The sequence below is a fragment of the Cervus canadensis genome, chromosome X (genome assembly GCF_019320065.1).
Source record: "Cervus canadensis isolate Bull #8, Minnesota chromosome X, ASM1932006v1, whole genome shotgun sequence".
NCBI lineage: Eukaryota > Metazoa > Chordata > Mammalia > Artiodactyla > Cervidae > Cervus > Cervus canadensis.
The window spans coordinates 4,361,007-4,388,498 of record NC_057419.1 but is presented as its reverse complement, the minus strand read 5'-3'; the positions used below and the strand labels follow the sequence as shown (position 1 = coordinate 4,388,498).

Below are 27,492 nucleotides of genomic sequence, written 5' to 3'. Positions count from 1 at the left end.
CTCCCAGTGCGCTCGCTGGCAGCGGCCTCATGCCAGCCGGAACGGCCAGTCCGTTCCCTCATGGAAAGCTTTCCCTAATGCCAGACACCTTCCCACTTCACAGCAGGTCCTCGGCTTTACTCTGGTCTTTTTCTGCGCCAGACACCTTCCCGCTTCACAGCAGGCCCTTGGCTTTACTCTGGTCTTTTTCTGCGCCAGACACCTTCCCACTTCACAGCAGGGTCTCGGCTTTACTCTGGTCTTTTTCTGTGCCAGACACCTTCCCGCTTCACAGCAGGGCTTCGGCTTTACTCTGGTCCTTTTCTAAACCTGCCTGAGCAACGGTGCTATTCCCTATCTTTTTTTCCCCTTTGTTCCAAAGAGCGTTCTTCCCCGGTCAAGGGATCCCGGACGAGCCCCAAAATGTTCTGCTCATAGTCCGAATCCCCGGTCAGGAAAGAAGACTCCTCGAAAGAGGGGAATTTATTACTGACTCGAGCCAGAGCCTCCCGCCCTCACCAGGTGTGTGAGGATGAAAGGCCCCGAGCCCCAGTTATCTCGGGTATTTATTAGGTCAAAATAAGCAGCAGGTAGTTGGCGCAATCGGATTGGTTACACAGTGGGTAGTTGGCGCAAGCTGATAGGTTACACAGTTGCAAGGAAATTTTTGTTGGCTCAACGTGGGGCTTTCAGCTTTCCCCAGAGAGGTTCCCTTTTCTCTGGCTAGGCATATGTTGATTGGCTGGCTCCAGGAGGCCTGATAATTATATTACCCTGGGAAACCAGGCCTACTCTTAATCTAGGCTGCCTGCCATGGTGTTAGCCGTGACAGCCTAACAGGTATTGCTCTTGAGTCGAAGCCAGGGACTAAGCTCTCATCTCGAGTTGATTTGGGGTACACGGGCACTTTCGTTCTGCTACACTTACGTCAGGATCCCTCTAGACTTGAGACAGTGTTCTTGGGGTTTCTCTGAAGTGCCATCGAGTAAATTAAGGCTCCTTTCATGTTTGATGTGAAACACGGAATTGCTCTGCACGCAATGCAGGGGAATCGGGCCTCATCTCGCGGCGAGGGGTAAGTCTCATGGTTTTTCTCGAGTTGCGACATGAACCTGGGGTATATTCTCAAGTTACGACGTGGAGGGCATTCCAGACACGTGTTTGTTCAGCGACGTCAGGACTCCTGCCTAGGTGTGAGGGACACCTCGCCATTCTCCTCGAGGCTTGGCGGGGCAATTGAGATGCCTCTCCAGCTGAGGCGGGAGACCCAGTGTTCCTTTCCACATGCCACAGGGATCCTGGGACTCCTATCAAGTTTCACGAGGAGTCACGCATCATCTCCTTATGAAGCATTGATCTCCGCATACCTCTCGATTTTTCAAAGTATGTGAGGCCTCCGGTCGCGATGAGGTGGGGAACAAGGTTTTTCTCTGTGGTCTCCACAGGGGATTCAGACCTCCCTTTGTCTTGGGAAATGCAAGACGAGCCTGCATTCAAGTCACTGCAGGGATATCCGGCCTTATTTCGAGTCAGGGCATCTCTGTGTCCATTCCACTTGAGGCCACAAACTCAGGGTCCCTCTCACATACTTAAAGCTGAGAGAAGCCTCCACTTGAGGTGCTTGTGGAAAGTTCATATTCCTCTAGAGTAGAAGCCAGGGACTAAGCTCTCATCTTGAGTTGATTTTGGGTACACTGAGCTCTTTCATATTGTAACATTGACCTCAGGATCCCTCTAGGAATGAGACAGTTTTCTTGGGGTTTCTCTGAAATGCAATCAAGGAAATCAAGGCTCCTTTCATGTTTGATGTGCAACAAAGAATTGCTCTGCACGCAGTGCAGGGGAATCGGGCCTCATCTCGCGGCGAAGGGGAAGTCTCATGGTTCTTCTCGAGTTGCGGCGGGAACCTGGGGTATTTGTCGAGTTTCGATGGGGATGGCCCTTGCAAACACGTGTTTGTTCAGCGACGTCAGGACTCCTGCCTAGTTGCGAGGGACACCTCGGGATTCTCCTCGAGGCTTGGTGGGGCAATTGGGACACCTTTCCAGGTGAGGTGGGAGACCCAGGGTCCCTTTCCACGTGCCACAGGGATCCTGGGACTCCTATGAATTCTCAAGAGGAGTCAGGCGTTGTCTCCTTTGGAAGCATTGATCTCCACGTACCTCTCAAGTTTTCAAAGGATGTGAGGCCTCCGGTCGCGATGAGGTGGGAAACTAGGTCTTTCGCTGCGGTCTCCACAGGGGATTCAAACACCCTTCGTCTTGGAAGATGCAAGACTAGCCTGCATTCAAGTCACTGCAGGGATATCCGGCCTTATTTCGAGTCAGGGCATCTCGACTTGTCCATTTCACTTGAGACCGCAAACTCAGGGTCCCTCTCGCATACCTATAGCTGAGAGAAGCCTCCTCTTGAGGTGCTTGTGGAAAGTTGGTATTCCTCTTGAGTCGAAGCCAGGGACTTAGCTCTCATCTCGAGTTGGTTTGGAGTCCACAGAGCTCTTTCGTGTTGCTACAGTGACCTCAGGATCCCTCCAGACTTGAGACAGTGTTCTTGGGGTTTCTCTGCCTTGTGATCAAGGAAATCAAAGCTCCTTTCATGTTTGATGTGGAACACAGAATTTCTCTGCACGCAATGCAGCTGAATCTAGCCTCATCTCTCGGTGAGGGGGAAGTCTCATGGTTTTTCTCGAGTTACGGCGGGAACCTGGGGTGTATTCTCAAGTTACGACTTGGATGGCCCTTCTAAACACGTGTTTGTTCAGCGACATCAGGACTCCTGTCTAGTTGCGCGGGACACCTCGGCATTTTCCTCGAGGCTTGAAAGGGCTTTAGGAACACCTCTCGAGGTGATGCGGCAGACCCAGGGTCCCTTTCCTGTTGCCACTGGGATACTGGGATTCCTGTCAATTTTCAAGAGGAGTCGTGCTCGTGTCCTTTTGAATCACTGAATGCCGCATTCCTCTCGAGTTGTCAAAGGGATGTGAGGGCTACTGTCGAGATGGGGAGGGGAGCTACGGCTTTCTCTAGTGCCTCACCAGGGAATTCAGTCATCCCTTCATCATGTGAGATGACAACCAGTTGGCATTCACCTCACTGCATGGTATTCCGACCTTATTTCGAGTCAGGGCATCTCGGTGTCAATTCCATTTGAGGCCGCAAATTCAGGGTGCCTCTCACATACATATAGCTGAGAGAAGCCTCCTCTTTAGGTGCTTGTGGAACGTTGGCATTCCACTTGATTTGAAGCCAGGAAATCAGCTCGCATCTCGAGATGGTTTGGGCTACATGGAGCTCTTTCATGTTACTGCAGTGACCCCAGGATCCCTCTAGACTTGAGGCAGTGTTTTTGTGGTTTCTCTGGAGTGCCATCAAGGCAATCAAGGCTCCTTTCATGTTTGATGTGGAACACGGAATTGCTCTGCACACAATACTGCAGATACGGGCCTCATCTCCCGGCGAGCAGAAGTCTCATGGTTTTTCTCGAGGTGCGGCGGGGACCTGGGTGATGCAAGATACAACGGGGATGGTCCTTCAAAACACGTGTTTGTTCAGCAACGAAAGGACTCCTGCCTAGTTGCAAGGGACACCTTGGAATTTTCCTTGAGGCTTGAAAGGGAAATAGGAACAACTCTCGAGGTGAGGCGGCAGACCCAGGGTCCCTTTCATGTTGCCACTGGGATACTGGGATTCCTGTCAATTTTCAAGAGGAGTCATGCATCGTCAACTTTTGAATCATTGAACTCCGCGTTCCTCTAGAGTTGTCAAAGGAATGTGAGGCCTGCTGTCGAGATGGGGTGGGGAGTTAGGCCTTTCTCTAGTGTCTCCACAGGGGATTCAGACATCCCTTCATCTTGTGAGATGAAAACCAGCTTCCATGCACGTCACTGCAGGGAATTCTGGCCTTATTTCGAGTCAGGGCATCTCAGGGTCAATTCAATTTGAGGCCGCAAATTCAGGGTCCCTCTCACATACCTATAGCTGAGAGAAGCCTCTTCTTGTGGTGCTTGTGGAAAGTTGGCATTCCTCTTGATTTGAAGCCAGGAAATCAGCTCTCATCTCGAGATGATTTGGGATACATGGAGCTCTTTGTTGTTGCTGCAGTGACCTCAGGATCCCTCTAGACTTGACACAGTATTTTTTGGGTTTCTCTGGAGTGCCATCAAGGAAATCAAGGCTCCTTTCATGTTTGATATGAAACACGGAATTGCTCTGCATGCAGTGCAGGGAATCGGGCCTCATCTCGCGGCAAAGGGGAAGTCTCATGGTTTTTCTCGAGTTGCGGTGGGAAGCTGGGGTATATGCTCGAGTTACGACGGGGATGGCCCTTCAAAACAAGTGTTTGTTCAGCGACGTCAGGACGCCTGTCTAGTTGCGAGAGACACCTCGGTATTCTCCTCGAGGCTTGGCAGTGCAATTGGCATGCCTCTCCAGGTGAGGCGGGAGACCCAGGGTTCCTTTCCATGTGCCACAGGGATCCTGGGACTCCTATCAATTTTCAAGAAGAGTCAGGCATCATCTCCTTTTGAAACATTGATCTCCGCGTACCTCTCGAGTTTTCAAAGGATGTGAGGTCTCCGATCGCGATGAGGTGGGGAACTACGTCTTTCTCTGTGGTCTCCACAAGGGATTCAGACATCCCTTCGTCTTTGGAGAAGCAAGACCAGCCTGCATTCAAGTTACTGCAGGGATATCCGGCCTTTATCGAGACAGGGCATTTCGATGTCTATTCCACTTGAGGCCGCAAACTCAGGGTCCCTCTCACATACCTATACCTGAGAGAAGCCTCCTCTTGAGGTGCTTTTCGAAGCTTTGTATTCCCCTTGATTCGAAACCAGGGACTTATCTCTCATCTGGAGTTGATTTGGGGTACACGGAGCTCTTTCATGTTGCTACAATGACCTCAGGATTCCTCTACACTTTAGACAGTGTTCTCGGGGTTTCTCTGTAGTGCCATCAAGGAAATCAAGGCTCCTTTCATGTGTGATGTGGAACACAGAGTTGCTCTGCACGCAATGCAGCGGAATTGGGTCTCATCTCGCAGGGAGGGGAAGTCTCATGGTTTTTCTCGAGTTACGATGGGGATGGCCCTTCAAAACACTTCTTTGTTCAGCAACAAAAGAACTCGTGCCTAGTTGGGAGGGACACCTCGGGATTCTCCTCGAGGCTTGAAAGGGCAATAGGAACACCTCTCGAGGTGAGGCGGCAGATCCAGGCTCCCTTTCCTTTTGCCATTGGGATACTGGGATTCCTGTCAATTTTCAAGTGGAGTCAGACATTGTCTCTATTTTATTCATTGAACTCCGCATTCCTCTCGAGTTGTAAAAGGGATATGAGGCCTCCTTTCGAGATGGGGTGGGGAGCTAGGGCTTTCTCTAGTGTCTCCCCAGGGGATTCAGACATCCCTTCATCTAGTGAGATGAAAGCCAGCTTGCAGGAGGAACCAAGATGGTGGAGGAGTAGGACAGGGAGACCACTTTCTCTCCTACAAATTCATCAAAAGAATAACTGAATGCAGAGCAAACTTCACAAAACAACTTCTGATCGCTAGCTGAGGTCATCAGGCGCCCAGAAAAGCAGCCCATTGTCTTCGAAAGGAGGTAGGACAAAATATAAAAGATAAAAAGTGAGACAAAAGAGCTAAGGATGGAGACCCGTCCCAGGAATCTTAGGCAGCATTGCTTGGGGTAGGGTCCGGGCCTGAGGGCCCTGAGGACAATTGGAGGGAGCTTCTGTGAGTTGCCAACTTGAACTGTGGGAGACCCAAAGAGAGAGAGTAAATTAACTGGCCCGAACACACTGCCGGCCATTCGCAGAACAAAGAGACCGAGAAAATCCAGAGAAGAGCTCGCAGGCTGTGGACCGGCCCAGCCCTGCCGGAGGCAGGAGGCAGGGGGGAGGGGAAGGTCGCGGCAAGACACAGGGCGCAGGCACCCGACTGGCGCGGGCAGGGACTGGGGCTGGGGATGCGGAGGGCAGAAGGCGCGCGCACCCGACTGGCGCCAGCGGAAACTGAAACTGGGTCCGTGGAAGGGAGTGGGCACGCCACACCTGGGGAGAGTGCGCCCATCAAGCCCCTGGCTGCCTGGACCGCTCTGACAGGCAAGGCACAGAGAGCAGGTGCAGTTTTTCGTTCCACGCTTTTGTGGAACACCCGAGGGCTGGAACCTCGCGCAGCATGGGGTGCGCTCCATATAGAACAGCCGGGAGCTTGAGCAGAGCAGACGGAGAAAGCAGCGTCAGCCCCTCCCCGCAGCGCCAGCCCCTCCCCGCAGCGCCAGCCCCTCCCTGTAGCGCCAGCCCCTCCCCGCAGGGCCACCCCTCCCTGCAGCGCCAGCTCCTCCCCGCAGAGCGACGGAACTAGCTACCTGAATAAGAGTCCACCTCTGCCCGCCTGTGTCAGGGCGGAAATGAGCCTCTGAAGAGACCGGCAAACAGAAGCCAAATAAACAAAGGGAACCGCTTCAGAAGGGACTGGTGCAACAGATTAAAATCCCTCTAGAAAACACCGACTACACTGGAAGGGGCCTGTAGATATCGAAAAGCGTAAGCTGGAACGAGGAGCTATCTGAAACTGAGCCGAACCCACACTGACCGCAACAGCTCCAGAGAAACTCCTAGATATAATTTTCCTTTTTTCTCTTTTTTTTTTTCCTTTTTTTCTTTTTTCTTTTTTATTTTTTCTCTTTTATTTTCCTTTAAAATCCCCTATTACTCCTCGATTACTCCTTAACTTTCATTTCCATAGATTTTTATGATTTTTTTAATTAGGGAAAAAAAAATTTTTTTTTGTTTCTTTTTTTTTCTTTCTTTTTTTTTCTTTTTCTTTTTTTTCTTTCCTTTTTTCTCTTCTATTTTCTATTTTTCTTTTTCTCTTATTTCTTTTAAAGTCCTCTAGTACTCCTCTACTACTCCTTAATTTTCATTTTCAATACACTATAACCTTACAAAAAAAAAGAAAAAGAAGAGAAGCCGTATTTTTAAACCGAAGATTATTCTCTCCCAATCTTGACTCTCTGTTTTCTACCTCAGAACACCTCTATTTCCTCCTTTCCCCTTCTCTTCCCAATCCAATTCTGTGAATCTTTCTAGGTGACTGGGCTACGGAGAACACTCTGGGAACAGACAGCTGCGTAGATCTGTCTCTCTCCTCTTGAGTCCCCCTTTTTCTCCTCCTGCTCATCTCTATCTCCCTCCTCCCTCTCCTCTTCTTCATGTAACTCTGTGAACCTCTCTGGGTGTCCCTAACGGGGGAGAATCTTTTTGCCATTAACCTAGAAGTTTTCTTATCAGGGCTGTATAGTTGGAGAAGTCCTGAGACTACAGGAAGAATAAAACTGAAATCCAGAGGCAGGAGACTTAAGCCCAAAACCTGAGAACACCAGAAAACTCCTGACTACATGGAACTTTAAGCAATAAGTGACCATCCAAAAGCCTCCATACCTACACTGAAACCAACCACCATCCAAGAGCCAATAAGTTTTAGAGCAAGATATACCACGCAAATTCTCCAGCAACGCAGGAACATAGCACTGAACATCAACATACAGGCTGCCCAAGGTCACACCTAACACATAGACCCATCTCAAAACTCATTACTGGGCACTCCATTGCTCTCCAAAGAGAAGAAATCAAGTTCCATGCATCAGAACACTGACGCAAGCTTCCCTAACCAGGAAACCTTGACAAGCCAATCGTCTAACCCCACCCACTGGGTTAATCCTCCACAATAAAAAGGAACCACAGACCTCCAGAATACAGAAAGCCCACTCCAGATACAGCAATCTAAACAAGATGAAAAGGCAAAGAAATACCCAACAGGTAAAGGAACATGAAAAATGCCCACCAAGTCAAACAAAAGAGGAAGAGATAGGGAATCTACCTGAAAAAGAATTTAGAATAATGATAATAAAAATGATCCAAAATCTTGAAAACAAAATGGAGTTACAGATAAATAGCCTGGAGACAAGGATTGAGAAGATGCAAGAAATGTTTAACAAGGACCTAGAAGAAATGAAAAAGAGTCAATTAAAAATGAATAATGCAATAAATGAGATCAAAAACACTCTGGAGGGAACCAAGAGTAGAATAATGGAGGCAGAAGATAGGATAAGTGAGGTAGAAGATAAAATGGTGGAAATAAATGAAGCAGAGAGGAAAAAAGAAAAAAGGATCAAAAGAAATGAGGACAACCTCAGGGACCTCTGGGACAATGTGAAACGCCCCAACATTTGAATCATAGGAGTCCCAGAAGAAGAAGACAAAAAGAAAGGCCATGAGAAAAATACTCGAGGAGATAATAGCTGAAAACTTCCCTAAAATGGGGAAGGAAATAGTTACACAGGTCCAAGAAACACAGAGAGTCCCAAACAGGATAAACCCAAGGCAAAACACCCCAAGACACATATTAATCAAATTAACAAAGATCAAACACAAAGAACAAATATTAAAAGTAGCAAGGGAAAAACAACAAATAACACACAAAGGGATTCCCATAAGGATAACAGCTGATCTATCAATAGAAACCCTCCAGGCCAGAAGGGAATGGCAGGACGTACTGAAAGTAATGAAAGAGAATAACCTACAACCTAGATTACTGCTATCCAGCAAGGATCTCATTCAGATATGGAAGGAGAATTCAAAAAGCTTACAGATAAAGCAAAAGCTGAGAGAATTCAGCACCACCAAACCAGCTCTTCAACAAATGCTAAGGGATCTTCTCTAGACAGGAAATGCAGAAAGGTTGTATAAACGTGAACCCAAAACAACAAAGTAAATGGCAATGGGACCACACCTATCAATAATTACCTTAAATGTAAATGGGTTGAATGCCCCAACCAAAAGACAAAGACTGGCTGAATGGATACAAAAACAAGACCCCTATATAAGCTGTCTACAAGAGACCCACCTCAAAACAAGGGACACATACAGACTAAAAAAGTGGATAGGCTGCGAAAAAAATATTTCATGCAAACTGAGACAAAAGAAGCGGAGTCGCAATACTCATATTCAGATTATAAAATAGATTTTCAAATAAAGGATGTGGAAAAAGAGACAAAGAGGACATACATAATGATTCAAAGGATCATCCAAGCAAGAAGATATAACAATTATAAATATATTATGCACCCCAACATAGGAGCACCGCAATATGTACGGCAAACACTAACGAGTATGAAAGAGGAAATTAATAGTAACACAATAATAGTGGGAGACTTTAATACCCCACTCACAACTATGGATAGATCAACTAAACAGAAAATTAACAAAGAAACACAAACCTTAAATGACACAATGGACCAGCTAGACCTAATTGATATCTATAGGACATTTCACCCCAAAACAATCAACTTCACCTTTTTCTCAAGTGCACATGGAACCTTCTCCAGAATAGATCACATCCTGGGCCATCAATCTGGTCTTGGAAAATTCAAAAAAATTGAAATCATTCCAGTCATCTTTTCTGACCACAGTGCAGTAAGATTACATCTCAAAAAAAAAAAAAAAAATTGTTAAAAATTCAAACATATGGAGGTTAAATAAGATGCTTCTGAATAGCCAACAAATCATAGAAGTAATCAAAAAAGAAATAAAAATAAGAAGGACCGCCCTCTCCATGATTGCAGTGAGATACTGGCTGAGGCCCTGGCGGCTCGAAAAGACTTAACTGATGTGTGCCTAAACAACAGTGAGCTAGTATGCTTCACTGATGAGAGCAGCTATGTAAAAGATGGGCAAAGGAAGGCGGGAGCCGCTATAGTTAATGATTCAGGACAGACAAGATGGGCTGAGACCCTTCTGCCAAACACGTCTGCGCAAAAAGCAAAATGGATTGCCCTAATACAGGCTCTGGAACAAGCAAAAGGGAAGAGAGTCAGATTTTTACAGACAGCCGATATGCTTTTAGCACTGTCCATATTCAAGGTCCGATATACCAGGAAAGGTGATTTAGAACAGCGGAGGGCAAGAAAGTCAAGAATTTGCCCGAGATCCGCAGGCTCCTGACAATTGTACATGTCCCCAGTCACCAGAAAGGAAAAGACCCGAGGACACGGGGCAATCGGGGTTCTGATGCGGCCGCTCAAGCAGCGGCCTGCCGGGACTATGCCACCCCCATATTAGCCATGGGACTTCCACCTCCTGGTATGGGGACTCTGCCGCCAGTCCCCGACTATTCCCTCCCTGACCTCGTTTGGATTAACGAGGATACCACCCTCCAGAAGGATGACAAAGATGGATGGTACCGAGATCAAAACAACAACCTGATATTGCCTGCCATCCTGTGTCGTCACCTATGTGAACACCTGCACACAACTACACACGTGGGGGACAAAAAGACCTTGACACTTCTCCAGACGGCCTGCCTGAGGTTCCCTCGACAAAATGCAACTGTACGAGAGATAGTCCAGGCTTGCAAAACGTGCCAGCTGATGAAGACAGAGAAAAGGCAGCACAGTGGAACGAGGTACCGAGGGAAAGAGCCAGGGCAACACTGAGAGATAGATTTCACTGAAGTAAGGCCAGGCAAGTACTTGTGTCTCTAGCCGTTGGTTCTGGTAGATACCTTCTCGGGGTGGGTAAAAGCCTTCCCCACTAAGGGAGAGACAGCAACAGTGGTTGCTAAAAAGATCTTAGGAGAGATAGTGCCTAGACACGGGCTGCCAGTGACTATGGGGTCTGATAATGGACCTGCCTTGATGAGCCAGATTGTACAAGGGGGGACAAAATGGAAGTTACATTGTGAACATAATCCCCAGAGCTCAGGACATGTTGAGAGAATGAATCGGACCCTAAAAAAACTTTGACAAAGTTGGCAATAGAGACTGGCGGGGAGTGGGTGACCCTCCTTCCCTTCCCACTCTTTCGAGCGCGTAACACCCCTCATAAGCTGAATCTTACCACTTTTGAGATTCTGAATAGAAAATCCCCTCCTTTGTGTCCTATATTCGAGGAAAAATGCCTACCACCCCCTACCTTGGGACAATTCCAGCAAACACTGATGGCATTAAGTAAGGTGCATAGCCATGTGTGGAAATTAATTCGATAGATTCACGAGGGTCCAAGCAAGGGGACCATCCCCTCACGTAATATTGGCCCAGGTGATTGGGTTTGGGTAAAACGACACCAATCTAAAGCATTAGAACCTAGATGAAAAGGCTCTTATGTTGTTCTCCTTACCACTCCTACTGCTGTTAAGGTCGACAGGATCGGGCCTTGGGTTCACTGCAATCACGTGCGGCAAGCCACCACTGAAGAACAAGAGAAGGCGCAAGCAGAATGGGAGGCAAGACCTCAACCGACAAATCCTTTGAAACTGAAACTCGTACAACGGGAGCCCTCTTAACTCTCCTGCTGATAACAGTTTTCATAGGCCCAGGAGCAACCAGCCACAACCCCCATCAGCCAGCTAACCTGACTTGGGTGATCTACAGTCCTGAGACTGGAGAAGTGCTTAATTCGAGCTCCAACGTGGCCCCCAAAGGGACATGGTTACCAGTACTGACCTTTGATTTCTGTGTGCTGGCGGCTGACGGTAATGGGTTTGGTCCCCACAAACTGACCAAGTTCTTTGCCCACGACTCTTTCAGTCTGTTCACCCGTAACTGTGAGTGAAAAGGCCCTCAGTATTACGATCAGGTACCTGTTTATGTTTGCCCGGGTGGAGGAAGGGATCAGAACCCAATCGAAAAATGTGGGGGAGTTGACTCTTTTTATTGTGCCACTTGGGGTTGCGAAACCACGGGAACAGTCCATTGGCTCACTAACTCTGACAAGGACCTCATTCAGGTAAACTCACCCCCGAATTCCCAGAAATGTCCAACTAACAGAGTCCCGGGCAATGTTTCCCATTACAGATCAAATTCACAGACAAAGGAAAAAAATTTACCAGGGGGGATGATGGCCGAGCTTGGGGCCTCTGTCTTTACAAGACTGCCTATGACACAGGATTCCGGTTTGAGCTTAAATTAAAACAGGGACCGCTCTATTTGGCACCGAAATTAGCCTTAGGACCAAACCAGGTGATAGAACATCCCCAAAGTCTCCCTAATAGATCAACTCCACAGACTGTGGGACCCCCCAGGGATAACATGTCCCGACCACATACCCCCTTATGAAAATGATCTCCTCGGCCAATCTCACCCTAAATGCCTCTCGTCCAGGATTAACAAACGGTTGCTGGCTTTGCTATAATATGTCTCGACCTGCAAACGGCAGCCACAACCTGGGTCAGGCTGGTTGACAGGAGGCTCCATTACGGGCATAGGCACCTGTATAGGAACTATCCCTAAGACTTATCAACACCCAGGTGATAATAACTCAGTCCCTAGGACTAGCCTCCCCAATTCTACTCACCAGTAGGTACATCCGCCAGAAAACGGGTTGTAGACTTGCTCCGCCGGACTAACCCCGAGTGTCCATAAGGCAGTACTTAATGCCTCCCAAGATTTCTGTGTCCTAGTCCACCTGATCCCCCGGCTAAACTATTACTCAAAGGAAGAGCTGCAACCTAGGTTAAACCCATCGGGTCAATATAGGGTAAAACGAGAACCAATCACTGCCCTGACTTTGGCAGTCCTCTTGGGTCCTTAAAAACGGGAAGTGAGATTGCAGCCTTAACGTTGCAAGATAAACAGTATAATCAACTAAGGGCTGCAACAGATGGAGATATTGAGCTCCTTGGCTGAAGTAGTGTTACAGGATAAGAGAAGTTTCGATTTGTTGTTTCTGCAACAAAGAGGATTATGTGCAGTAGTGGGAGAAGAATGCTGTTTCTCTATCGACCATTCAGGGGTGGTACAAAAATCTCTCCAGAGAGTAAGAGAGAGACTAGCCCATTGGAAGAGAGAAAGAAAATCCCAACAAGGCTGGTTTGAATCTTGGTTTCAGCACTCCCCCTGTTTCACCACTTTGACTTCCACCCTCCTGGGTCCACTCATAATATTAATATGTTACTGACGTTTGGTCCATGCATTATAAACCGTCTGGTCTCATTTATTAGAGAGCGCCTCAATACCATCCAAATTATGGTATTGAGACAACAATATCAGCCAGTTTCACAGGGTAGAGAGAAAGATTCCTCTACAAAAAGTACAAAGACAGGGGGAAATGTGAGGCTACCACAGCCAACGCCATGACAGGCATCCTAGATTAGGAGTAGGCCTGGTTTCCAGGAGTAAGATAATTATCAGGCCACCTAGAGCCAGGCAATCAACATGTGACTAGCAAGAAAAAGGGAACCTATCAGGGGAAAGCAAAAAGCCCACAAGGATTGGGCCAACCAAAATTGCCTTGCAACTGTGTAACCAATCCGCTTGCTCCAAGCACCCGGTTGTGTCCAATAAATATCCGAGAGAACTGGGGCTCGGGGCCTTTTTGTCCTCACACCCTTGGTGAGGCCAGAAGGCCCTGGTTCGAGTCAGTAATAAATTCCCCGAATGTAAGTTGCATTGTCTCGAGGAGTCTCCTTTACCCATCGGGGAACTCGACTTTTGGCAGACCATCTATAAGTGATATCATACAGTATTTGTCTATCACTATCTGAGTTATTTTAGTCAATATTCTACCTTCCATGTTGCTGCAAATGTCAATATTCCATTCTTTTGATGCAGCAGCTCCTTCGTATGCCTTTTGAACAAATGGCACTGCCCCCCCCCACACGACACAGCTCCCCAGCTAAGTGTCCATCTCTGCAGTCACACAGAGAAACACCAAGATCTCTTGCGCTTCTCCCATGGGAAGTGTCTCTTTGAAGCTCAGTCTGGAACCAGTGCTTCACCCTATATTCTGGCAACCTGGACATTCTGGTCCCATCTCCAACTCCACAGAAGCCATCTCCCTCCCTCCTCACACACTTATCCCTTCCCTGCCCTCTCTGCCCCCCACTATCAGAGAACTCAGAGACAAACATAATTTCACATCAGGTTTATTTTATTTTATTTTCGTTATTAGTGTATGCAGTTGCTATAATATTCAGCATCTGTATTATTGGCCAGACCTCAGCGACGAGACCCCCAAGCATTTCTGAGGTCTCTAGACATGCCCCAAAGTCACTGGCTGTCCACTGGTCCAGCTGGAATGGCAGGGGTCTCCATGGTCTCTGGGACATCTTCTGGTTTCTTCTGATTCAGCTGTTCATTCGCCTTGGAACTCTGGCTACAGAGCTTTGAGCATCTGATTTTCTGAAGCATTTTTGTGGTGCTAGATTTCCGAGATATTTTCTTAGGCAACTTTGCTGGAATGGGATTATTCACCCTCACGGTTCCCCTGGCCACCTGGAGCAAACAAGAGAGGGAGCAAAAATGGCACTGGTTTAGGGAAGAGTGTGAAGACAGGTGGGAACGATGGCTTCAGGAGAACGGGTGTGGGCAGAGAAGGGTTTTGTGCCAGACAAGGACAGGGGAGGGTGTCTTTTGGGGTGGGGTCAATGGGCTAGAATAGGTTGGCTGGATTCAGTTCACCTTGACATGTTTTCTGGACCTCAATCGATAGGAGGTCTTCATCTTCTCCTGGGTTAACAGGAGGTGGCTGTTCCATAACTACTCTGGAGCCTTCTGGCTTCCCAGTCACCTCAGTCATTTGGAGGACTCACAGTGGTCTGCTCAGAGCCCCTGAGCAGCCCTATATATACCCGTCTCCATGGAGCCTCAACTTCATGCTTTATGAGGTCAGCAAGTCTCTTCCCCAGCCAATGGTGGCCCTGGGTGAGCTTTGACATCATAAAGCCCCATCCTGACATGTCCCGCGGAGGATGGGGAGCAATTCAGATGATTTGCCAAGAGAAATGAGGCATTTGTAATACCCAAAAGAGGCCTCCAAACTCACCTGCTACCTCACCTCTATGTCAAATCTGATGGGTCACACAGAAGGCAGAGTGCATCTCCTCCAAACCTTGCCCCACAGCCAAACTCCTCGGGCATTCATTCTGTTCTCTCTCAGCATTCACCATTATCTAGCTTTTCATATCTTGCCTAAACTCCCTCCATGACAACTAGGTTGTGTTTAAGTTTCTGTGGAAGTGAGAATCATTCCACGAACTTCCTCCAATGTGGTCTTAATGCACCTTGAAGCCCATTGAATTCTGGGCCAGCCGGCAGAAAGCTTTCCATCCCGCCTCCTTGTCTCAGTGTTCCCGGAGCTCACCTCCGTTTTCTGGTCTCCAGTCGGAAACCCTTGTCTTCAGGCTTTGAGAATGCAGTGAATACACTTGCCCTTGCTCCACACGGAGCTGTCTGGTTTCAAGTCCAGGACTCAGGGTCACCTCAGTAGGAGTACTCCCCAGACTTGGGTTTGAACAGGGGGATGGGGAAGGGGCAGAGAAATGCATGTTTCAGGTTGTGCTGGGGGATCCCATGCAGGAAATGCCCACCTGCGGCTGATTAGTATTCCCAGCAAGGGGTGGAGCTTGCCCAGAACTGTGTGAGCCTGTGTGCAAAGGTCTTCTCAACACGTGTCCTCACAAATCTCTTTTCTCCTCTTGTTTTCTTGCTGGAAGCTCCCTTGGAGCTTACCTCACAGCCAAAACAAAGGTGGAATTCATTTCCATGAGCAGCTGCCACAAGCTGTTCTTCAGTGGTGGCTTGCCGCACGTGATTGCAGTGAACCCAAGGCCCGATCCTGTCGACCTTAACAGCAGTAGGAGTGGTAAGGAGAACAACATAAGAGCCTTTTCATCTAGGTTCTAATGCTTTAGATTGGTGTCCTTTGACACAAACCCAATCACCCGGGCCAATATTACGTGAGGGGATGGTCCCCTTGCTTGGACCCTCGTGTATCATTCGAATTAATTTCCAAACATGGCTATGCACCTTACTTAATGCCACCAGTGTTTGCTGGAATTGTCCCAAGGTAGGGGGTGGTAGGCATTTTTCCTCGAATATAGGACACACAGGAGGGGGTCTTCTATACAGAATCTCCAAAGTGTTAAGATTCAGCTTATAAGGGGTGTTATGGGCTTGAAAGCGTGCGAAGGGAAGGAGGGTCACCCAGTCCCCGCAGGTCTCTATTGCCAACCTTGTCAAAGTTGTTTTAGGGTCCGATTCTTTCTCTCAACCTGTCCTGAGCTCCGGGGATTATATTCACAATGTCACTTCCATTTTGTCTCCCCTTGTACAATCTGGCTCACAAAGGCAGGTCCGTTATCAGACCCCATAGTCACTGGCAGCCCGTGCCTAGGCACTATCTCTCCTAAGATCTTTTTAGCAACCACTGTTGCTGTCTCTCCCTTAGTGGGGAAGGCTTTTACCCACCCCGAGAAGGTATCTACCAGAACCAACGGATAGAGATACCCGTACTTGCCTGGCCTTACTTCAGTGAAATCTATCTCTCAGTGTTGCCCTGGCTCTTTCCCTCGGTACCTCGTTCCACTGTGCTGCCTTTTCTCTGTCTTCATCAGCTGGCACGCTTTGCAAGCCTGGACTATCTCTCGTACAGTTGCATTTTGTCGAGGGAACCTCAGGCAGGCCGTCTGGAGAAGTGTCAAGGTCTTTTTGTCCCCCACGTGTGTAGTTGTGTGCAGGTGTTCACATAGGTGACGACACAGGATGGCAGGCAATATCAGGTTGTTGTTTTGATCTCGGTACCATCCATCTTTGTCATCCTTCTGGAGGGTGGTATCCTCGTTAATCCAAACGAGGTCAGGGAGGGAATAGTCGGGGACTGGCGGCAGAGTCCCCATACCAGGAGGTGGAAGTCCCATGGCTAATATGGGGGTGGCATAGTCCCGGCAGGCCGCTGCTTGAGCGGCCGCATCAGAACCCCGATTGCCCCGTGTCCTCGGGTCTTTTACTTTCTGGTGACCGGGGACATGTACAATTGTCAGGAGCCTGCGGATCTCGGGCAAATTCTTGACTTTCTTGCCCTCCGCTGTTCTAAATCACCTTTCCTGGTATATCGGACCTTGAATATGGACAGTGCTAAAAGCATATCGGCTGTCTGTAAAAATCTGACTCTCTTCCCTTTTGCTTGTTCCAGAGCCTGTATTAGGGCAATCCATTTTGCTTTTTGCGCAGACGTGTTTGGCAGAAGGGTCTCAGCCCATCTTGTCTGTCCTGAATCATTAACTATAGCGGCTCCCGCCTTCCTTTGCCCATCTTTTACATAGCTGCTCTCATCAGTGAAGCATACTAGCTCACTGTTGTTTAGGCACACATCAGTTAAGTCTTTTCGAGCCGCCAGGGCCTCAGCCAGTATCTCACTGCAATCATGGAGAGGGCGGTCCTTCTCTGGGTTAGGTAGAAGCGTGGCTGGATTCAGGAAGCAAGGGGTCGGAAGACGCACCCGTGGAGTATCAAGCAGCAGGCCCTGGTAATGTGTCAAACGGGCATTGGAGATTCACTCACCCGGCGGCTGCTTTAAAACCCCTTCGATGGCGTGGGGGTGTGTCAGCCCAGAGTTGCTGTCCATATGTCAACGTGTCGGCGTCGCGGACGAGGAGGGCAGTGGCTGCAATGATGCAGAGGCAAGGGGGCCACCCAGAGGCCACCGGGTCCAATCGCATTGAAAGGTATGCCACCGGCCACTTCCATGGTCCCCATTGTTACGTCAAGACCCCCTATCCTATTCCTTGCTTTTCACCTACAAACAGCTGGAATGGCTTCTTTGGGTTAGGCAGGGCAAGGGCTGGGGCTTTTAGTAGGGCCCGTCTGAGTGTCTGGAAAGCCTGTTTCATTGGCTCAGTCCAAGTTCAGTTTGGGGTCTCTCTATTATTAAATACCTTTTCAGCTGCTTTCAGTAAGTCTTGTATTGTCTGTTCTCTTAAGCCCTCTATCTTTTGTAATTTTCTCTTACTATCTGGGGCTGCCTGATTCACAAACGCCAGTAGAACTGCAGTGTGTGATTCCTCAGCCTGGGGGGTCTATAGGTGTACATTGCCTAAAGGCCTCCATTAGCCTCTCTAGGAAGGCTGACCGGCTCTCAGTGGGCTCTTGCCTTACTAAACTTACCTTCGCCAAATTTGTCGGCTTCCTAGCTGCGGCCCGCAGGCCAGCCATTAGAGTCTGGCGGTACACACAGAGACGCACCCTACCTTCCACTCGCTCAAAATCCCAATTAGGCCGCAACGGAGTAAACCCCTTGTCCATGAGATGAGCCTGGGCGGTTGGTCTCCCGTCGATCCCTGGGACCCGTTTCCGCACCTCTGCCAGGATTCGCTCCCGTTCCTCCGTGGTGAAGAGCACCTGCAAGAGCTGCTGGCAACCATCCCAGGTGGGCTTATGAGTGAACCAAACGAAATCTAAGAGGTCAATGAGGCCTTGGGGTTTCTGCGAAAAAGGAGGATTTTGGGTTTTCTAATTATACAGATCACTTGTGGAAAAGGGCCTGTACTGATAGGTTCGTTCTCTGTCTGGGTTAGCTGGTCCCACTCGGACAGGGAGTGCCTGTACAGTAGATGAAGGTAACTCTGGGTCCCCATGATCTTGCTCACCCGTATTTCCTCTATTTCTCCTCCGGGGTCGGGGTTCCCTTATCCCTTCTGATTCATCGGAGGGGAGGGCTCTTCCACCCGGGGGAACCTGCAACGGAGAAGGGCCATATGGCGGGAGCCTAATTTCCGTCTCTAAGTCAATCAGGTTCGGGTACGAGGATTTCTGCAAAACCGGTTTGGGCCCTTGTTCTTCTCGGCTTCTCCTGGGGGAGAGGGGTTTCCGTAACCAGGACTTGTACATTAGGAGAATCGGGGAGTTTGTGAACAAAAGCTTTTAACCATTCGGGCGGATTTTCTACTAGATCTTGCCAGACCATAACATATGGGACTTGGCCTGGGTGGCCCCAGGGATCAGGAGCCATCATTTTCTCTTTTACTACCCGAATAATAGAAGGTTGAAAAGTTCCCTCTGGAGGCCATCCAACTTGGAAGGCGGGCCACTCTGCAGAGCAAAAGGTCATTAATTTACTCCTTGTAACCAGTGGCGACAGATCATACACTCTAGCCCTGACATCTGAGAAATGATCAGTCATGAGAGAGAGTGGGGTAGATTTTCCTTGGCCCATGGTGATAGTCAGAAGAAGGTCACAGAGAATTACCAGCAAAAAATCCTATCAGGAGTGGTGGCGGCCAGGAGGTTAGGGCTTGTGGTATGCTTCGTGGAACTATTTGAGTGCCTTAGTTGTTGCACGGAAGTTTTCTTGTTGGGGGCGGGCACCCTATGGATCTTGAGCCCGTTCTGTGACCCCCTTATCCTTTTATGGGAGTCTTCCAGTGGCAGGCACCCTATTGGCTCTTAAGTGCCTGTCCCGTGCCCACACAGACGGGTTTCTATTTGGCCAGATTCTCAGTTTAGAATACAAGAAAAAAGAAAAGAGTTTCACCCTCTCGGGCTCCCATTACTGGGACTGACTTGTTGGGAGGCCTTCAGAATCCGCCAGAGAGTAGCCCTGGCCAGGACTCATCAGGTGCCCCGACAACTGTCTGCCTGTTCACTGAAACTCTCAGAAACAGAAATGAGGCTCCAAGGCTTTATAGGAGGAAGTAGACAACGACACACCAGAGAACAACGAGACAGGAGACAATGCCGGCAGTTATACAGACGTGAAAGGTCGTAGAAAAACACATAGACAGACACACATCGGCCGACAACACAGACCTGGGGGGCGGGACCCCCTGAGTCTCCCTATCCTCTGGAACAAGGGTCACCTTACCGAATGGCGTCCACTGTTCCCCAGATCCGGGCTTAGGAGAGGAGGTCTCTTTCCCGAAGAGCTGGCTGCTTTCCAGCGTGCTCCCTGGCCTCGACCTCACACCGGCCCGAACTGCCAATCCGTTCCCTCATGGAAAGCTTTCCCTAACGCCACACACCTTCCTGCCTTTTAACAGGACCTCGGATTTACACTGGACTTTTCCAGACCTGCCTGAGCACCGGTGCTATTACCTGTCCTTTTTCCCCTTTGTTCCAAAGAGCATTCTTCCCCAGTCAAGGGATCCCGGACAAGCCCCCAGATGTTCTGCCCGTAGTCCGGATCCCTGATTGGGAAAGAAGACTCCTCGAGACAATGCAACTTGCAGTAGGGGAATTTATTACTGACTCGAGCCAGGGCCTCCCGCCCTCACCAAGGGTGTGAGGATGAAAAGGGCCCGAGCCCCAGTTTTCTCGGGTATTTATTGGGTACAGTAGGGTAGTTGGCGCAAGCGGATTGGTTACACAGTTGCAAGGCAAATTTTGTTGGCCCAATCCTTGTGGGCTTTCAGCTTTCCCCTGATAGGTTCCCTTTTTTTGACTAGGCACATGTTGATTGGCTGGCTCTAGGTGGCCTGATAATTATGTTAGTCTGGGAAACCAGGCCTACTCCTAATCTAGGCTGCCTGTCATGGCCTTAGCCGTGACAGCCTCACAATAGAATCTAAATATACTGCAAAGTAGAGAATATGATAAAAATGGAGGCTCACAGATATAGAGAAGCATCTACTGGTTACCAGCGGGGAGGGGAAGAGGGCGGGGCAATACAGAGGTGGGGGAGTGGGAGCCAAGCAGTGTTAGTTAGGTGGAAGATGAGCTCAGGGATGCATTGTACAACATGGGGAATAGAGCCAGGACTTTGTCATAACTATAAATGGAAAGCAAGCTTTAATGGGTGTATAATAAGAAGGAAAAAGAAAGAAAAAGCTGGGATGAAGGAGGGAAGAAAGGGAGGAAAAGAATGGCGTTTTTGGACATCAAGAAGCCAATACTGATTAGGCCCTTTTGGGCAAAGGAATGTATTTTATTTTATTTTAATTATATTAATTGGTAGGTAATTACTTTACAATATTGTTGTGGTTTTTGTCATACATTGACATGAATCAGCCATGGGTGTACATGTGTTCCCCATCCTGACCCCGCTCCCACCTCCCTCCCCATCAAATCCCTCTGGGTCAGCACAGTGCACCAGCCCTGAGCACCCTGTCTTATGCATCCAACATGGACTGGATATCCCTTTAACATATGATAACATACATGTTTCAATGCCATTCTCTCAGACCATCCCACCCTTGCCGTCTCCCACAGAGTCCAAAAGACTGTTCTGGAAATCTGTGTCTCTTTTGCTGTCTCCCATATAGGGTTATCATCTCCATCTTCCTACATTCAATATATATGCCTTAGTATAGTGTATTGTTGTTTTTCTTTCTGACTTACTTCGCTCTGTATAATAGGCTCCAGTTTCATCCACCTCATTAGAATGGATTCACATGTGTTCTTTTTAAGGGCTGAGCAATATTCCATTGTGTCTATGTACCACAGCTTTCTTATCCATTTGTCTGCTGATGGATATCTAGGTTGCTTCCATGCCCTGGCTACTGTAAACAGTGCTGTGATGAACATTGGGGCACATGTGTCTTTTTCACTTCTGGGTGAATCACGATTTGAATGAGGAGAAACCATGATGACTATTAACCTATTAGTGGTAAACCCTGCACATGAGTTTGGTTGAAGGAGTGGACCAAAGTTGGAGATGGTTGTTTCAAACCGTCTGAGAGTGCTCAGATGGACATGTGGGGTGCTGTCCTGCTGGGAGACATCTCTGGTTGCTCTGTTCTCACCAGCAACAGAGGATTTTCTTTCCTTCCTTTCATTTCCCTTGTTTCCCTTTCTCCCTCTTTCCTCCCTCCCTGTCTTTCTTTCACAAACTTTCAATGTGTGTGCTGTGCTGTGCTTCGTTGCTCAGCCGTGTGCAACTCTTTTTGACCCCATGGACTGTAGCATGCCAGGCTCCTCTGTCCATGGGGATTCTCCATGCAAGCATACTGGAGCAGGCTGCCATTCCCAACTCCAGGGAATATTCCCAACCCAGGAATTGAATCCTGGTCTCCCATGTGGCCGTTTTATTTTTATTTTTTTTTCTTTTTACTGTCTGACATACCAGGAAACCCTTAAAATATGCTTCATCTGACAGTATTTTTTTTCATATATGTAAAATCAAATGGGGATTTTTTAAGGATTTCCATGTCTCTCCTTACTTTTAGAACACACAAAACAGAGTTATTCCAAGTATCTTAATGTCTCTGTCTGCAATTACTAAAATCTATGCCACTTCTGCCTGCATTTCAGTTCTCAAGGGAATTTTAGTATGATTTTTCTTAACTTCAAGAGATTTAATATATTTTAACATGGTCCGGGGCTAATTCCATACTCTTCTGGTGAATTGGCTGCTCATGTCTTTAAACATGTCTTCATAAATTTAAAGGCCAGTGATACATCTTTCCTATAAAGAGCTGGCTCATGCCTCTTGCCCATTTTCCTATCAGGTTTTAAGATCTTCTCAAAATTCTAAGAGTCATCACTTGGGTTTGTTTCTGGCGTGCTTTTTCTACCTCTTAAAATGTTCAGCAGTGTGATGGACCCTGGGTGAGTATGCAGCAAGTGGACACCATGATGTGAACCCTTCACAGGAAACCCAGGAAGACAAACTAAGCCAACAAACTGTCCCCAGGGGTGCAACTCAGGCTGGTTGACCCTGCGAGTCAATTGGAAAAACGAGGACTGAGGTGGAGCACACAATCCATTCCCCTTTCCTCCAGAGCCAACCAGCTCAATGAGAGACCATGGGAACTAGATGCACAGTACAGGATGACTCAGTGTTTCGTCCAAGAAGCTGGATGCTTGTGGCAGCTGCTCATGGAAATGAATTCCACCTTGGTTTTGGCTGTGAGGTAAGCTCCAAGGGAGCTTCCAGCAAGAAAACAAGAGGAGAAAAGAGATTTGTGAGGACACGTGCTGAGAAGTCCTTTGCACACAGGCTCACACAGTTCTGGGCAAGCTCCACCCCTTGCTGGGAATACTAATCAGCCGCAGGTGGGCATTTCCTGCATGGGATCCCCCAGCACAACCTGAAACATGCATTTCTCTGCCCCTTCCCCATCCCCCTGTTCAAACCCAAGTCTGGGGAGTACTCCTACTGAGGTGACCCTGAGTCCTGGACTTGAAACCAGACAGCTCCGTGTGGAGCAAGGGCAAGTGTATTCACTGCATTCTCAAAGCCTGAAGACAAGGGTTTCCGACTGGAGACCAGAAAACGGAGGTGAGCTCCGGGAACACTGAGACAAGGAGGCGGGATGGAAAGCTTTCTGCCGGCTGGCCCAGAATTCAATGGGCTTCAAGGTGCATTAAGACCACATTGGAGGAAGTTCGTGGAATGATTCTCACTTCCACAGAAACTTAAACACAACCTAGTTGTCATGGAGGGAGTTTAGGCAAGATATGAAAAGCTAGATAATGGTGAATGCTGAGAGAGAACAGAATGAATGCCCGAGGAGTTTGGCTGTGGGGCAAGGTTTGGAGGAGATGCACTCTGCCTTCTGTGTGACCCATCAGATTTGACATAGAGGTGAGGTAGCAGGTGAGTTTGGAGGCCTCTTTTGGGTATTACAAATGCCTCATTTCTCTTGGCAAATCATCTGAATTGCTCCCCATCCTCCACGGGACATGTCAGGATGGGGCTTTATGATGTCAAAGCTCACCCAGGGCCACCATTGGCTGGGGAAGAGACTTGCTGACCTCATAAAGCATGAAGTTGAGGCTCCATGGAGACGGGTATATATAGGGCTGCTCAGGGGCTCTGAGCAGACCACTGTGAGTCCTCCAAATGACTGAGGTGACTGGGAAGCCAGAAGGCTCCAGAGTAGTTATGGAACAGCCACCTCCTGTTAACCCAGGAGAAGATGAAGACCTCCTATCGATTGAGGTCCAGAAAACATGTCAAGGTGAACTGAATCCAGCCAACCTATTCTAGCCCATTGACCCCACCCCAAAAGACACCCTCCCCTGTCCTTGTCTGGCACAAAACCCTTCTCTGCCCACACCTGTTCTCCTGAAGCCATCCTTCCCACCTGTCTTCACACTCTTCCCTAAACCAGTGCCATTTTTGCTCCCTCTCTTGTTTGCTCCAGGTGGCCAGGGGAACCGTGAGGGTGAATAATCCCATTCCAGCAAAGTTGCATAAGAAAATATCTCGGAAATCTAGCACCACAAAAATGCTTCAGAAAATCAGATGCTCAAAGCTCTGTAGCCAGAGTTCCAAGGCGAATGAACAGCTGAATCAGAAGAAACCAGAAGATGTCCCAGAGATGATGAAGACCCCTGCCATGCCAGTGAATCAGAAGGAACCAGAGGAAGCCCCAGAGACCACGGAGAACCCTGCCATTCCAGTTAATCAGAATGAACCAGAGGAGGTCCCAGAGACCATGGAGACCCCTGCCATTCCAGGTAATCAGAAGGAACCAGAGGAGGTCCCAGAGACCATGGAGACACCTGCCATTCCAGCTAATCAGAATGAACCAGAGGAGGTCCCAGAGACCATGGAGACCCCTGCCATTCCAGCTGGACCAGTGGACAGCCAGTGACTTTGGGGCATGTCTAGAGACCTCAGAAATGCTTGGGGGTCTCGTCGCTGAGGTCTGGCCAATAATACAGATGCTGAATATTATAGCAACAGCATACACTAATAACGAAAATAAAATAAAATAAACCTGATGTGAAATTATGTTTGCCTCTGAGTTCTCTGATAGTGGGGGGCAGAGAGGGCAGGGAAGGGATAAGTGTGTGAGGAGGGAGGGAGATGGCTTCTGTGGAGTTGGAGATGGGACCAGAATGTCCAGGTTGCCAGAATATAGGGTGAAGCACTGGTTCCAGACTGAGCTTCAAAGAGACACTTCCCATGGGAGAAGCGCAAGAGATCTTGGTGTTTCTCTGTGTGACTGCAGAGATGGACACTTAGCTGGGGAGCTGTGTCGTGTGTGGGGGGGCAGTGCCATTTGTTCAAAAGGCATACAAAGGAGCTGCCACATCAAAAGAATGGAATATTGACATTTGCAGCAACACGGAAGGTAGAATATTGACTAAAATAACTCAGATAGTGATAGACAAATACTGTATGATATCACTTATAGATGTTCTGCCCATAGTCGAGATCCCCAATCGGGAAAGGAGACTCCTCGAGACAATGCAACTTGCAGTACGGGAATTTATTACTGACTCGAGCCAGGGCCTCCCCCCCTCACCAAGGGTGTGAGGATGAAAAGGCCCGAGCCCCAGTTCTCTTGGGTATTTATTGGGTACAATCGGGTAGTTGGCGCAAGCGGATTGGTTACACAGTTGCAAGGCAATTTTGGTTGGCCCAATCCTTGTGGGCTTTCAGCTTCCCCCTGATAGGTTCCCTTTTTCTTGCTAGGCACATGTTGATTGGCTGGCTCTAGGTGGACTGATAATTATGTTACTCCGGGAAACCAGGCCTACTCCTAATCTAGGCTGTCTGTCATGGCGTTAGCCGTGGCAGCCTCACATTTCCCCCCTGTCTTTGTACTTTTTGTAGAGGAATCTTTCTCTCTACCCTGTGAAATTGGCTGAAATTGTTGTCTCAATACCATAATTTGGATGGTATTGAGGCGCTCTCTAATAAATGAGACCAGACGGTTTATAATGCATGGACCAAAGGTCAGTAACAATATTAATATTATGAGTGGCCCCAGGAGGGTGGAAATCAAAGTGGTCAACCAGGGGAGCGCTGAAACCAAGATTCAAATCAGCCTTGTTGGGCTTTTCGTTCTCTCTTCTGCTGGGCGAGTCTCTCTCTTACTCTCTGGAGAGATTTTTGTACCACCCCTGAATGGTCGATAGAGAAACAGCATTCTTCTCCCGGTCCTGCACATAATCCTCTTTGTTGCAGAAACAACAAATCGAAACTTCTCTTATTTTGTAACACGACTTCAGCCAAGGAGCTCAATATCTCCATCTATTGCAGCCCTTAGTTGATTATACTGTTTATCTTGCAACGTTAAGGCTGCAATCTCACTTCCCGTTTTTAAGGACCCAAGAGGACTGCCAAAGTCAGGGCAGTGATTGGTTCTCGTTTTACCCTATATTGACCCGATGGGTCTAACCTAGGTTGCAGCTCTTCCTTTGAGTAATAGTTTAGCCGGGGGATCAGGTGGACTAGGACACAGAAATCTTGGGAGGCATTAAGTGCTGCCTTATGGACACACGGCTTTAGTCCGGCGGAGCAAGTCTACCACCCGTTTTCTGGCGGAAGTACCCACTGGTGAGTAGGATTGGGGAGGCTATTCCTAGGGATTGAATTATTATCACCTAGGTGTTGATAAGTCTTAGGGATAGTTCCTATACAGGTGCCTATGCCCGTAATGGAGCCTCCTGTCAACCAGCCTGACCCAGGTTGTTGCTGCCGTCTGCAGGCCGAGACATATTATAGAAAAGCCAGCAACCGTTTGTTAAGCCCGGACGAGAGGCATTTAGGGTGAGATTGGCCGAGGAGATCATTTTCATAAGGGGGTCTGTTGGTGGGGACATGTTAACCCTGGGGGGGTCCCACGGTGCGTGGAGTCGATCTATTAGGGGGTCTTTGGGGTTGTTCTATCACCTGGTTTGGTCCTAAGGCTACTTTCGGTGCCAAATAGAGCGGTCCCTGTTTTAATTTAAGCTCAAACCAGAATCCTGTGTCATAGCCAGTCTTGTAAAGACGGAGGCCCCAAGCTCGGCCATCATCCCCCCTGGTAAATTTTTTTCCCTTGTCTGTGAATTTGATCTGTAATGGGAAACATTGCCCGGGGCTCTGTTAGTTGGACATTTCAGGGAATTCGGGGGTGAGTTTACCTGAATGAGGTCCTTGTCGGAGTTAGTGAGCCAATGGACTGTTCCCGTGGTTTCACAACCCCAAGTGGCACAATAAAAAGTGTCAACTCCCCCACATTTTTCGATTTGGTTCTGATCCCTTCCTCCCCCCGGGCAGACATAGACAGGCACCTGTTCGTAGTACTGTGGGCATTTTCACTCACAGTTACGGGTGAACAGACTGAAAGAGCCGTGGGCAAAGAACTTGGTCAATTGGTGGGGACCAAACCCATTACCGTCAGCCGCCAGCACGCACAAATCAAAGGTCAGTACTCGCCACCATGTCCCTTTGGGGGCCCCATTGGAGTGGGAATTAAGCACTTCTCCAGTCTCAGGATTGTAGATCACCCAAGTCAGGTTAGCTGGCTGATGGGGGTTGTGGCTGGTTGCTCCTGGGCCTATGAAAACTGTTATCAGCAGGAGAGTTAAGAGGGCTCCCGTCGTACGAGTTTCAGTTTCAAAGGATTTGACGGGTGAGGTCTTGCCTCCCATTCTGCTTGCGCCTTCTCTTGTTCTTCAGTGGTGGCTTGCCGCACGTGATTGCAGTGAACCCAAGGCCCGATCCTGTCGACCTTAACAGCAGTAGGAGTGGTAAGGAGAACAACATAAGAGCCTTTTCATCTAGGTTCTAATGCTTTAGATTGGTGTCCTTTGACACAAACCCAATCACCCGGGCCAATATTACGTGAGGGGATGGTCCCCTTGCTTGGACCCTCGTGTATCATTCGAATTAATTTCCAAACATGGCTATGCACCTTACTTAATGCCACCAGTGTTTGCTGGAATTGTCCCAAGGTAGGGGGTGGTAGGCATTTTTCCTCGAATATAGGACACACAGGAGGGGGTCTTCTATACAGAATCTCCAAAGTGTTAAGATTCAGCTTATAAGGGGTGTTATGGGCTTGAAAGCGTGCGAAGGGAAG

General features: G+C 48.5%; 2 long non-coding RNA genes across 2 annotated transcripts; both read right to left on the bottom strand.

The window, feature by feature from the left end:
* Positions 1–34: 34 nt before the first annotated feature.
* LOC122435360 lies at positions 35–27,152 on the bottom strand. The gene is made up of 5 exons (XR_006267652.1): positions 27,142–27,152; positions 25,977–25,979; positions 19,762–19,774; positions 203–313; positions 35–88 (listed from the first exon to the last, which is right to left on the bottom strand). It is a non-coding gene; the product is annotated as an uncharacterized LOC122435360 (long non-coding RNA).
* On the bottom strand, positions 15,559–19,734 carry LOC122435359. Its single transcript, XR_006267651.1, has 3 exons — positions 19,614–19,734; positions 18,400–18,487; positions 15,559–15,598 (listed from the first exon to the last, which is right to left on the bottom strand). It is a non-coding gene; the product is annotated as an uncharacterized LOC122435359 (long non-coding RNA).
* Positions 27,153–27,492: the final 340 nt, after the last annotated feature.